Source organism: Bos javanicus, chromosome 2 (assembly GCF_032452875.1).
Source record: "Bos javanicus breed banteng chromosome 2, ARS-OSU_banteng_1.0, whole genome shotgun sequence".
NCBI classification, from domain to species: domain Eukaryota; kingdom Metazoa; phylum Chordata; class Mammalia; order Artiodactyla; family Bovidae; genus Bos; species Bos javanicus.
Genome location: NC_083869.1, coordinates 38498016 through 38512566, shown reverse-complemented (window position 1 = coordinate 38512566; position 14551 = coordinate 38498016). Strand labels below are relative to the sequence as shown.

The 14551-nt window shown below is 41.3% G+C and overlaps 1 long non-coding RNA gene across 2 annotated transcripts in view; it reads left to right on the top strand.

Moving 5' to 3' along the window:
• LOC133259669 (uncharacterized) overlaps positions 1-14320 on the top strand; it is a 48351-nt gene extending 34031 nt beyond the window's left edge. For both annotated transcript variants that reach the window (XR_009740476.1, XR_009740477.1), the window contains exons 2-4: positions 6013-6246; positions 6390-6504; positions 12400-14320. This is a non-coding gene — a long non-coding RNA (uncharacterized LOC133259669). The remainder of the gene's footprint in view (positions 1-6012; positions 6247-6389; positions 6505-12399) is intronic.
• The last annotated feature ends 231 nt before the right edge of the window (positions 14321-14551 follow it).

Sequence of the window (14551 nt, the reverse complement as noted above, 5' to 3'; positions counted from 1 at the left end):
GTCTGCTCAGGACACATTAAATCTCTTCCACCAAGCCCTGAGCTGCCTCCTAGGGGGAAACCTGCAATGCTCCAGTTAAGCCCATGACTGGACAGAGTGTTGGAATATTAGGAATGATTAGGGGTTAGATTGTGGGCACATTACCAACCATAGTCTCCCATCAGTTTTGGCAAAAACAAAGCTGAGAGGTTTTTTCTCTTTTGGGTTGACATTTGCATTTACTTTTCTGTTGCTTCAGAATTTATACAGGTAAGAGCAACTTATTATTAATAGACAATTAGCAAAGCTCAAATCTTAGCACTCTACATTTAATTGTCTGATGACTTCAAATCCTTCAAGATATATAGCTATTGAGGCCTTCAAACGAATCAAAATTAGACCAGGTCTATGGAGAAGGCAATGGCATCCCACTCCAGTACTCTTGCCTAGAAAATCCCATGGATGGAGGAGCCTGGTAGGCTGCAGTCCATAGGGTCACGACGAGTTGGACATGACTGAGCGACTTCACTTTCACTTTTCACTTTCATGCATTGGAGAAGGAAATGGCAACCCACTCCAGTGTTCTTGCCTGGAGAATCCCAGGGATGGGGGAGACTGGTGGGCTGCCGTCTATGGGGTCGCATAGAGTCGGACACGACTGAAGCGACTTAGCAGCAGCAGCAGCATCATAGTCCCCTACTCTGACAATATAATACTCCAACTCAAAAGGGAAAATAAGTGAATTTGGTATGACTTATTTTGAGCAAACATCATAATTTGAAATGATTACTTTCTTAGTTTGGACTTGTTATAACAGACTACCATAGACAAGGTAGCTTAAACAACAGAAATTTATTCCTCACAGTTCTATTTCACCTTTCCTTATTTCATACAGACCCACTCTATTGCTCTGCCCCCACCCTCCCATCTTACCAGAGCTAAGTGACTAAATCTGGCTGATGGAATGTGAGCTTAAGTAACATACACCACTTTTAGGCCTGGCCCTTATGATCTCTCCATTGCCACCTCCAACGTCTTTCTGGTCTGGGTAGCAGAAAGCAAAGGACTGCAAAGTCTAGACAATGATTAGAAGAGCCGATGATGGAAGGAGCCCAGATCCCTGAGTTACCACCTAAGGAGAGCTGCCAAAAACAGCTCTCTGGCCAAAGAACACCTGGCCACCTTAGACTGGGTAAGAAGCAAACTTATCTTAAGACACTGTAATTTGACGTCTTTTGTCTAATGACTAGTTTTAATTACACTGCCTGATTCAGATGTCTCACCCTTCTTTCTCATGCAACACATATGCCTCCCAGATGCTTATAACTGAAGTAGGGGAGGAGATACAAATAATGGCTGAGATTGAATTTCTCACTGGCTCAATGGGATCCTGAAAATTGCATTTCATTTGACTTAAAGAAAATGCATTACTTGGAAACAAGATTTGACAACATAGACTAAGTTTTACCTCATTTCTCTACCCGAATTCCTTTTTCTTTCCGGAAAAGACATAATTGAGGAATCTGACCTCTCTGAGTGACAAGATTCCCCATCATACACCTAAAAGCAATTCTTTCCACCAAAGTAGGTGTCAGCTTCCTGAAGCCCCACACCCATCCTTTTATTTTCAGCCCCTCTCGGTCCTTCAAGGGTATGGACATGACCTTAGAAGTAGCTTATGGGTAGCGAAGAGTTAAACCTTTCTTTCAGGTCTTTAGCTTCTTCCGTCAACTAATTAGATTGAAATTTGAACTTCAGGCTGCTCAGCTGGTCTCTAGTAGTGCTGCCACTCGAAACACTGCCCACCACACATGTGCTTTTGACAGCAAGAGCCGCTCAAAAGCCTCTCCACGCCTCTATTTCAGGAATAATCCAAGGAAAGGGCTGATACCTGTGAAAACTGAGTGCTGAGGTCCTCTCTGTCCACCGCTTCAAACGAATAACTACCCTCAGCCTGCATTTAGTTTGTGCTATAGCTCTTCTTTTTCAATGAAAAGTCCCTGTTCTCTATTCATTATAAGAATAAAGAGCTTTTCAAGTGTGAGTTGCTAAACCCAGAAGGGAACAGAGCTATTTTTAAGAGGGTTTCAACTCTGAGCTGCTGCACCAGGCCAGCCTGCCAGCCGCGGAGGTCTTCCAGGGAGGCTGAAGGCAATCACAGCCTCTCTTTAGGAGAGGACATTCAGGAAGGAAGTTCCTGGGGCAGAAGCATCCCAGCTCTCTGGCCCACAGACAGCCCTGGTGCCTTCATACCTGGCTCCTCCAGGCAAAACCACGCAAGGGGGTCGGGGGAGTAGTTTTTATTCTCACTCATCTGAGGTTTGCCTGCTGCCTTAGGTTTCTCACATGCACTTCCTCCAAATAGGAAACAATCTGCTTGATTCTCATCCGGGAGCACAGGGAGGAGGGGGGCGCCTTTATGTCCTCTCCTATCTTCGTCAAGCCATATGCAACTGGCAGCCACCACGCTTCTCTCTGTGGGAAGAGGATAATCAGAGCCGGATTCCGAATGAAAGGGGAAACATGCAGAGTCGCCTGCCTCCCATCCAACAGCAGTGGAATCCTTGTGGCCCAGGCCAGGCCAGAGCTCTTCTGAAGTCAGTGTACTTGAGGGGCAGAGTCGGGCTCACAGATTTAGAGCTAGAGGACCTGGGTTCAAGTCTCACGTCTGTTCCCTCAGGGTAAAAGGACAATGTTACCATTCTTTCAGAGGTGTTGCAATTGAGGATTATCCATCCTCTTCTTGGGTAGAGAAGAGTTTGTAAACTCTGCCATTTCACATGTGTATTAATCATTGATCCAAAGGCTTAGATATGCACTCTAATTTATTTCAAGAACAGAAAACGGTGCTGCTGGATGACAGAGGAGATATTGTCAGTTTGATAGAAACTATTAATGATTAGGGCTTCCCAGGTGTGCTAGTGGTAAAGAACCTGCTTTTCAATGCAGGAAACATAAAAGACATGGGTTCAAAGGGCATGAACCCACTCTAATATTCTTGCTTGGAGAATCCCATGGAGAGAGGAGCCTGGTGGGTTATGGTCCAGAGTTGCAGAGTCGGACACACCTGAAGCGACTTAGCACAGCAGATGTTAATGATTCAGTAGGACTGAGATTATGTTTTCTATCTCCCCATCACATTAAGTTTTCCACCATAGAAAAGGGGTAGGGAATTAAAACTATTTCATTATTCTGGTAGCTGCTGCTGCTGCTGGTGCTAAATCGCTTCAGTCGTGTTTGACTCTGTGTGACCCCATAGACGGCAGCCCACCAGGCTCCCCCATCCCTGGGATTCTCCAGGCAAGAACACTGGAGTGGGTTGCCATTTCCTTCTCCAATGCATGAAAGTGAAAAGTGAAAGTGAAGTCACTCAGTCATGCCCGACTCTTAGCGACCCCATGGACTGCAGCCTACCAGGCTCCTCCGTCCATGGGATTTTCCAGGCAAGAGTACTGGAGTGGGGTGCCATTGCCTTCTCCGATTCTGGTAGCTACTGGGAGTAAAAGATTGAATATATGCTAAAAGGTGATACGGAACAAAAATGCTTAACTAATTTCATGCAAAGAATGGCTAAAGAAAATAGAGAAACATATTTGATTATGATGCACCTAGAACCATAGAGATATAGAGCTTACAGAGATATAGAGCTTACAGAGATATGTTTCTGTAAAAGAAAAATTTTTAAGAAAAAAATAATAGAAAAAAATACAGGCAAAATACAATGATTAGACCTAAGGGCAGAGAGTGCATATACATGGAGGTGATAAAGTTATAAAGATGAGGCAACCAATAAGACTCTGAGCTTCCAGGAGGCCAAAGCAAAAAGGGAATATGATGTTACCAAATTTATACCCTATATGAGGAACCCCCTACTGCTACCAATGCCTTATCCTTTTTTATCATAAGACTTATAAGCATAGATATTTATCTTCAGGAAGAGAATACTTAGGGAGTTTCATTATGGTCTTCTTTGTGTATTTGATGGGCTGCCAAGTACAAAAAGGAAAGATTGCTTTGGGTAATTCCAGACCACAAAACTAGAATCAATGAGAGTAAGTTAAGGAGAACAGATTTTAGTTAAAAATAAAGAACTTTCTAACAATTAGAGTTGTCCATAAATGGAATGAACTGTCTGGCAAAGAAGTGAGCTCCCTGTTACTGGAAGTGATCAAACAGAGGCTGGCTAACCATCTGTTAAGGATAAAAAGGATTTGTGCATAACGAGAGAATTATGCAACAACATAATACAAGATTCTTCATGACAGTTTTATTTATAATCATAGGAAAGAAAATAGGATCAACCTACATGCCCAACAATAGGGGATTAGTTAGATTATTTAAGGTACTCTCACACCATTTGTTTTTTACAGATTTTACATAGCAATAAAATAATGATATTAAAAATGCTTATAATCTATCACTAAGTTAAAAACAGTCTACACAAAATAACATATATATTGTGATTCCATTTTGTAAAGAAAATTTCTGTATAGAAAAATAACTCTAAAGAGTGCATACAAGAAAACATTAAAAGTAATTACTATGAGTGTTTGAATTATGGGTGATTTTCCTTTCCTGGGGTTCTCACAGTTTTCCAAGTTTTCTACTTCAAGCATTTACCACTTATGTTATTAGGGGGAAAAGTAAAACAAAAAGAACTCCCAAAGAGTCTCTTATTAACTAGTAGTTTGAAATATATAATGTCTATAATTTTTTAAATCTAATATCTTATAATTTTAATTTTAAACAGGTTAATTTTTTTCTCTTATAAAATAACTTATCTTTTAAAAAGATTTCTATCAAATATAAACACCTCCCTACGAAAAAAATTGACTTAAATTATCAGGTTTTGGCATAAAATCTAATGCATTTCTGATTGCTATGGTCATTTTCATCTGAAGTCTCTTTTGGAAATATGTGGGATATAAATTTAAAAGTTTGTACATTAAAGTAGAAACAGCTTAAGAATTGGAGTCAGACAACCCAGGGACTCAAATTTTGGCTCTGTTGCATACCAACTCAGTTTATTCAATTTTAATTTGGGATAATAATAACAGATAAGATTTGTAGAAGATTCCCTATGTGTCAGGCACTGTTTAAGTGCTTTATGTGCAATGGAATCTTCAAATCAATCCTCTGAGGTGAATTCTATTCTTCTTATTTTTCAGATGATAAAATTAAAGTGCAGAAAATTTCAATATCTTGCCCAGGCAGACAGCTAGAAAGTATGGAGTGCAATTTCAATGTCAGGCAGTTCAACCTCAGAATCCAGGGTGTTAACCATTATACTACACTGCCTTACAGAATTGTGAAAGGACCGAGTAAATCAGTAGATGTAAAGTACCAAGCAGAAAATTGGGGCAATCATTATTAAGTTTCTCCCTAAACTTCTCCATAGCTCTTTGCTCCAGAAAGACTTTTAATTATCTTCCCCAAGACTGCATTCAATCAACACATTGAGGGAAGTGTGGCTCTGTGGTAGGTAGTCTTATGAGTGCGTTATCAACAACACTCATGTCAAACTTGGGGAGATCAGAAATCATATCCCACAGGACTCTATTCTGGGACTGATTCTTTAATACTTCATCAATGATTTACATGGATAGAACAGAAAATAAGCTCCTAGAGCTGACAGATGATACATGCTGTTAGCAGATGACACCCATCGTCAGTTAGGAAGGCGGGCATCCAGGACAGGATTAGAATTCCAAATGGCCTGGCAAGATGGAGAAGAGGTGGAGGCAGAGAGAATGAACTTCATTAGCAACTAGCACAGAGTAATATGCTTATTAAGAGGGAAAACATTATATACTCGCATAACAAGGGCATGACTTAACAACGAATGATTGTTGCTGGAAAGAGTTAATGGTTAAAGTTGCTCACAAGCTGCTGGAAATGAGACAGAAAGTTGAGTATGATTCTGGAAATGTATGAAAAAATAGGCCTAGGTGGGGGTAAATAATTTTTCCTATTACATGCCATATTTTAAAAACTCTTTTCAAGTGCTGTTGTTTTCCCCTTTTTCTTCATCAGTGTTCTGGACATCTTGGAAGAGGTATACGGGAAGCAACAGAAATCCTTACAATTGCAAAATAAAACCTGAGGGGGTAGGAACCGAGAACTTTTCAATGAAGAAGACAAGAATTGTTGACAATTCATGTAAGAATTCTTGATGAAGCAGCCTCCGTGTGTCAGTCTGTGCTGGGTGCTGAGAGACAAAGACAATCAGATCTGGTTTCTGGCCTTGAGAAACTCAGAGCCAAGAGGGTAATCACTGTAAGGTTTATGAACACTCTTATTTAGTACTCTGATATTTGTATGATTCCTGGCTAACTCCTACACCTTTCCTGTATCTCCCCTTTCTTCCCTTCTTTTCTCATTTCCTTTTCTCTATTCTTTCCCTTCGCTAGACTTTAGGTCTGTTATTGGAGCCCACCAGCATGCCAGGAGTAGCTGGGAGTATTCAGTGGAGCCCCATCTGAGACTCTGCCAGAACACAAAGCCTCTCTCTTCGTACATTTCAAGGTATTTCTATAAATTTATCTTTCACTCTACATGTACTCCAATAAAATTGCAAGCAATAAAGTAAGGCTGGGAGAGAGAAAAATAGGTTCCCAGATGGCAAATAGATCAGTTTGGCTAGAGAAAATGCTAGAGTAGACATATTATGAATTTTATAATATTAAGGAATTTGAACTTTCTCTTGTTGATGACAGAAAGTCAATCAAAGTTTGTGAGAAAGGGAGTGACAAGATCAATTTAGGGTTTTGGGAAGAGTAATCTTATTGTGGTAGACAGAATGGGTTGTTAGGAGACATTCTGGAGGCAAGTGTCTCATCAAAAGATGGTTATTATGCTATAAAAAATAAGGACCAGGCAGTTAGGCAATCGGAAGAGTTAGAAGAGGCAGAGACATATAGACATAAGAGACACTGTAAAGGAAAAATCAATATGATTTGGTGCCTAAATAAGTACAAGCATCAAAGGAGCAAGGAATTGAAAACAACCCATAGGTGGTAGACAAGGGGATCTGGGAAATGAAAATATCATTAACCAACATGGGGCAGTGGAAGCTGAAGGTGGCCTGTGGTAAGGGAATCAATGCTAGACAGCTTGTCTTTGTGCTGATGGAACATATAAACAAAAGTCATATATCCAGCAGGGAGCTAGGAATAGATTTCCTAGGTGATCCTCCTCACAGAGGTAATAGGGTGTTTTAGACACCTCCACCTGTATATCCCACTGACACATCACATTCTACATGCCTAAAACTGAGCTCGACTGTCATTCACAAGCACAAAGCTGAATTTACATTTCTCTTCAATGTTAGTCATGCTTTTAAACACCCAGGCTACTTAAACTCAGTCATTTCTGGTGCTTTAACCTCCCACCCTTTCTGCTCCCATGATCAACTAGTCACTCATTGCTTCTGAGAGATCAATATGCTGTGCATCAATTCCTATTGTCATAATCAAAGCTTGCGTGATTTATTCCCTTAACTATCACACAGTTTTATAATAGGTTTTCGTGCCACATAGGTCTGTATTTTTCCACTATTTACAGATTGAAATTCAGAGTCTTCCAGGAATGAACATACCTGTCCAACCTGATCCCTGAGAAGATCTATACATACCCAAGGTGAAAGCTCCACCTCCTTGCCTTTCTTTAATGATGCCAGGCATTTCTATGCCTGGGGTGCCTCTACTGATGCTGTTCCATTATTTTGGAATAACTTTTTCCACTCAAGGATAGTATCTTTCACAGTTCTGAGTCACATGCCAGTCCCATTGTGAGGGCTTCCTGACCACCCATTGCTTGTCTCTCTTCACTCTCGCTGCTTTTTGTGAACGCAAGAGCCTGAACCAGGAGGTGGGAGTAGACATGGGAAGAAGCAAAGGATGCTATAAAAATCCAAGCAAAGCATTGTGGGGAAGCAGGCACAGAGAAGGGAGAAGTTCAAGATAAAATGACGGTCTTGGTCAGCCCTGGCTGACTGGGGAGAATTATAGACAGGAAAAAAAAAAAGATTACTTGGGCTTTGAGTTTGTTCTAGAGTTGAGATACCAGCAATGAATCCAAATTGAGCTGATAATTTAGAAGTCTTACAGAAATAAAAAAGGGTGGTTGGGCTAGAGAAAAACATTTGGGGTTTATATGCAAAGAGATAGTACTAGATGCATGGGGAATCAAGGAATGGAAAAGATCTCCAGAGAAAAGTCTGTCAGATAGAAGGTTGAAGACAGAGCTACAAACATATTACCAATTTCTAAAATGAGAGGCAGATATTCAACTAGCAAGAGAGCCAAAGACTGGCTACTGAGGAAATATTACATATTTTACATTTCCTAAAAGGCAAGCTTTTTGTTTGTTTGTTTTTAACCTTTTATGGGAAACTTTTTGTTTGACCATGCTGCATGGCTTGTGGGGTCCTAGTTCCCCAGCCAGGGATTGAACCCAGGCCACAGCAGTGAAAGCACCAAATCCCATAGGAAACTTAATTTCTGAGATGTTGTGCTTCTGATTTATGGAAACTGCTGGTTCTCTGCTCAAATTGGATCCCTTTTAATTACAAATCTTGATACTCAGTGGTATGAAACTTAGTATTCCAATATTACATGAGGATATCCAAATAAAACCAACAACCACCAAATATTAGGCTGTAGAATTTAAAGCGAAGTGGGAGAGTAGGGGCTGCTTTTCACATAATCTGATAGCATATTGGGGGTAAGGTGGAGGTCTAGAATAAGATGTGTTAAAATGGATTCGATTTGTCCAAATCACAGGTTTTGAAAGAACTTCTGTTTAGCACAGGGGATCTTTGTTGCTTTTGAGGAATTTCTCGAAATAAAAATATTATAAAAATACATGCTTGTTGTCAAAATAACTCAAGCAATCCATATAGAAGTAAATATGACAACACCCTAGTGAGATTCCCTGGGTATCTAGTGGTTAGGACTCTGTGCTTTCACTACTGAGGGCCCAGGTTCCATCCCTGGTTGGGGAACTAAAATCCCACAAGCTGCAAGGCATGGCCCAAAAAAGAGAAAAGCCCATCACAATAAACAGTGTGGCATATACCCTTTTAGGCTTTTCAGAATACACACACAATCATATATGCATGTACCTTTTCTATATGTTACATGTCCCATCCCCACCATCTAATTTCCCCTAAAAATAACATGCTATAGCAATGAACAGGTAGCGCTAGTGGTAAAAAAAAAAAAAACCTGCCTGCCAATGCAGGAAACCTAAGAGATGGGGGTTTCATCCCTGGGTTGGGACGATCTCCTGAAGGAGGGCATGGCAACCCACTCCAGTATTCTTGCCTGGAGAAGCCCATGGACAGAAGAGCCTGGCAGGCCACAGTCCATAGAGTCTCAAAGAGTTGGGCAGGACTGAAGTGACTTAGCACACACGCATAGCAATGAACAATTACATTAATAAACATTTTATTTGTACAGCACATCCACACACATTATATTTCACATGCATTATCTCCTGGATCTTCACTCCGATGTTCGGAAGTCAGCAGGGTGGGGTTATTGGTGTCATTTTATAGACAATATCATTTATCTAAAGTCTCAAAGCTACTGTGCTGAAGAATTTACAGGTGGACTTGGGTCATCCATCCCAAACAACATGTTTATTTCCTATATCACGTGGTTTCCCACAGTGGGTTTTGCATATCCAGGTCTCCCCAGCCTCAGCCAAAGTGTTCTACAGAGTTTATCAGCTTACAGCTTGAATTAGGATACTTCTGAACATCACCACATGGCTGCCTAGTAGTTTTCTTGAGATGGGAAAATGTGGCCTTGTCAGCTTGATCGGCTAAGTATTTGGGTTACAGGTTGAAAGTGATGACAATGGAGGGTACAGTGAAAATTCTACAGAACCCTACACTGATGTCCCTATATGTAACACTGATATTGCTATATGTAATCCAGCTAATAAATTATGCTGAAAATGGGCACATCTACTATTGAACAATGTGTTATTAAAAAAAAAAAAAAAAGACAACAGGCCCCAAACAGAGTCACTTAGGATAAGCCCCATATCACCATCAGTTCAGTTCAGTTCAGTTCGGTCGCTCAGTCATGTCCGACTCTTTGCGACCCCATGAATTGCAGCACGCCAGGGCTCCCTGTCCATCACCAACTCCCAGAATTCACTCAGACTCATGTCCATCGAGTCAGTGATGCCATCCAGCCATCTCATCCTCTGTCGTCCCCTTCTCCTCCTGCCCCCAATCCCTCCCAGCATCAGAGTCTTTTCCAATGAGTCAACTCTTCGCATGAGGTGGCCAAAGTACTGGAGTTTCAGCTTTAGCATCATTCCTTCCAAAGAAATCCCAGGGCTGATCTCCTTCAGAATGGACTGGTTGGATCTCCTTGCAGTCAGTCCAAGCGACTCTCAAGAGTCTTCTCCAACACCACAGTTCAAAAGCATCAATTCTTTGGCAATCAGCCTTCTTCACAGTCCAACTCTCACATCCATACATGACCACAGGAAAAAACCATAGCCTTGACTAGACGGACCTTTGTTGGTAAAGTAATGTCTCTGCTTTTCAATATGCTATCTAGGTTGGTCATTACTTTTCTTCCAAGGAGTAAGTGTCTTTTAATTGAGAGTTAATTACTGTTTCTGCTCTCTCAGAAATGGAATCTTAAACCAGTCAGTCAGGAATCTCCTGATCATCACTAGTTAGGTAATCTGTTTGATAGATCCCCACCATGCCCTAAAGAAAATAACCTTGTAACAACCAACTCTCTCTTTTGCCTAACAAAAAAGGGCTGCTCCTTTCTGCATATAATAACAGTCTTTTTGGTATAGCTCCTTGGAGCTCCTTTCTATCTGCTCAATTGAATGTTGCCAGATCCAAACCCATTTTTTCTCAAATGAACTCCTAAAATTTTTAATACATTTCAGTTTATCTTTTAACAGCTCTAATGAGAAATTTGAGAGGAAAGATACAAGAAGTAGTGTAATGGAAAGAGCACTTCTATATTTCATTTCTGAGAAACATATTTTCCCCCACATTTTAATACCTGAAAATAGGCATTCATCTTACAAACCCACGGATCTTTGATTCGGTAAAGAGCAGTACATGGAGACTCGTTAAAACAACTAAATTCTGGTCTAGACTGCATTTCCCCATCTTGGGCAGTGTTGTGAACATGAGGTGATGTATGTCATGCACAATACAGACTATACAGGATGCTGCTAATGATAACCACCATTTATTGAGGGTTTACCCTATTCTAGTTACTCTTCTTTGCACACTGAGAGGATTTTCTCATTTAATCCTCACAGTGACCCTCTAAGAAAAGTTATAATATCTCAGTTTTATAGAAAAGCAAAGTGAGATTTTAAAAGTTCAGATGAATATGGCTATAGGTTAAAAACTGGTAATAGCAAGGCTGGGGGTTGAACAAGGTATGAGGCCAGGGACTCCCAAGTACTATTGACCTACTTGTGACCTATGACTTCACTTAATCATCCTTTTATTTGCCTTCATCCTTTCCCATTCCTCTGCAGGTTTACTAGCTGATTTTGATTTGTGATAAACTCAGATGCCTTCAGGATTATAAACATAGACCTGGTGAGGGATGGCAGACATTAGGGATGATGAACAACATGATTCTCAGCCAGGACACCACACACACACACACACACGCATACCACACCACACACCACATACCAGACTGACTTTTGGATGACCTTTCCACAGCAGCAAAAAAATTAAACAACACATCAAATTTATCAAGTCCCCAAGGAAAACAATAGCAACAACAAATTGGACTGGCTCTTTAAAAAGTAAAACAAATTAAAGTTGTTAGAAATCCTTGAAATCTCAAAAAAAAAATGTACTGACTTCAGCTACCTGGTTCAGGAACTTTTGCTAAGTTTCAAAGTGTTCATAATAATATATATTCCAAGTGGATTAGAATGAAACCTGAGAAAAACTTCAATAAAGCGAAAAGAGACACAAAAAGAAGAGAAGCTAGCTCATAATGAATCTATAACATCCCAGAGAGGAGGTCTTCAAAATGGCATTTTAATTAATGCCTCCTACCAAACACAAGGTATTTTCTTTTCTCTCTCGCATCTTTCTCACACATCAGTTTTGTAGATAGAGGGCCCCATTTTACAGATTACACAATTAAGGCTCTAGGGAGGGAAAAACTTGTTCAAGGGCTTCCAAGCCTCTGCTTTTCTAGTACACTTTACGGGGGCAGAGGCAAAGATACTGTAAGCAGACAGGGTAGAGGGTCCTCAGAGAAAAAGAACCAGGCAGTTTTCTTGATATTAGAGAAGCCAATTTTGGCCTAAGCCAGTCTGTGATGTAGCTAGAATATTAAAAAGCAGAGATATCACATTGACAACAAATGTCCATCTAGTCAAAACTATGATTTTTTTCAGTAGTCATGTACAGATGTGAGAGTTGACCATGAAGTAGGCTGAGTGCTGAAGAATTGATGCTTTCAAACTGTGGTGTTGGAAAAGACTCTTCAGAGTCCCTTGAAATGCAAGGAGATCCAACCAGTCAATCCTAAAAGAAATCAACCCTGAATATTCATTGGAAGGACTGATGCTGAAGCTGAAGCTTCAATACTTTGGCCACCTGATGCGAAAAGCCAACTCATTGAAAAAGACTCTGATGCTGGGAAAGGTTGAAGGCAGGAGGGAAAGGGGACGACAGAAGACAAGATGGTTGAATGGCATCAGTGACTGAATGGACATGAGTTTGAACAAGCTTTGGGAGAGAGTGAAGGACAGGAAAGCCTGGCGTGCTGCAGTCCATGGGGTTGCAAAGAGCTGGACAAGCCTGAGCAGCTGAACAACAACAACAAAAAGAGTCCCAATTCCTCCTTAAGAGATATACATCACAATCTGATACATAGTTTTGAGTTCTGCAGGAACTAAGGGTCCCACCCAAGTGGAGGACTATAACTACATGCAGAGACCACAGACTCATCAGAACCTACGATATGATGATGGTGACATTTTCTGACCCTTGAGACTTCAGTCAACTAATCCCTGTCAATCTTTTCCCCAATTCTATGCTGAATTCTCCTCTGCTCAAGCCCCTTTATCAGTATGCATACACTGCCCAAGCCCCCTTCATGGATATGCATGTACCTTTAGCCTAAAACTTCTCCAGTTTTGCAATACAGGGAGACTGCAATTTTGCTGCTCTGGGAAAGGGCCCCAGTGATCGCCTTACTTCCTGCAAGTAATAAATCTTTCCTTCTCCTGATCTTTGGCTGGATACCCAGCAAGAGGCAAACTCTGTTTTTGGGTAACAGTATCATGAAGCCAATGATGACCCTCAGTTGTTCTTTTCAAAGTCTCAAATCTGACTGTATTCATGGTTTGTGTTCTCTTTCTTAAAGAGAGCCCTCCAAATTGTACAAACACTGGGCTCCCCCAAGCCCTGGGTCCACATCTGTATGGGAATCAAAAGTCTGTGATAACAGCCAACTTAGGTAAGTCAGCCTGTGACTCCAGCTCTCTCTGGAGAGAAGAGAATGCCTCGGATGCCAGGATCTGCAGCCAGATCCAGGACAGCGGGACTATAGACATCCTGCATTTCTCCTGGAGGCCTTCTCTGTCAATGTAGTGATTAACTCTCCTGTGCTGGCTCACCACACAGAGATGCTTGGAGGGCAAGGTTGACTATATTTTTACAGCTTTGGTTTCCCTATTAATTGCAAAGTTGGCCCTAGCCTACAGGAAATAAGATGCCAAAAGAAAGGGGAGTGGATCTCTTCCAGACCTCTACAAGACTCAGATTATACCAAACCAGGAGCAAAACCCCTTTTTAGCATTTGAAAGGGAAGGCAATTGTATTACTAAGCCTCACTCAACCGCCTCCAGACTTTTCTCAGCCAGAGAACAAAGGGAAAAAAGCAAACACCACTTCACACCCTTATTCACTGGAGGTTAAAAGAGACCTCCCACTAGACAAAAGTCCTTCTAAAGGTCAGCTTGGGAGTGTATTGAAGAGGAGGGCACTGGCCAGGGAACAAAATGTTTACCATCTCTCTGAGGCGGGCTGTTTCTGTTTTCCTTTCAGCACGTGCATGGGGTACATCTGTCAGAATTGGACATTTTCATCCTGATTTGCTTGCTGGTGGCCAAATTACACTTCCTTGGACCTCAGTCTTTTTCAGATTCTTGATTCCCATTGAACTAAGAAAGAAGGGGTACCCTGAGCCAGGACAGCACCCTGGGGACGATTATTCATTCATATTCATCAAGTCCACAGCTCTCATTGATGTGTACAATGTGTCAAACGCTGTGCGAGGTGCTGGAAGGATGTAACAATGCAAAAGCTGAAGCAGTGCCTGAACTCTTCAATCCAATGGGGACAGACTGCTGTTAAACAATGAAACACACACACTCCGTTGTCAAATACAACTAGTCATGTCCGACTCTTTGCGACCCCATGGACTGTAGCCCACCAGGCTCCTCTATCCATGGAGTTCTCCAGGCAAGAATACGGGAATGGGTTGCCATTACCTTCTCCAGGGGATCTTCCTGACTCAGGATTGAACCTGGGTCTCCTGCA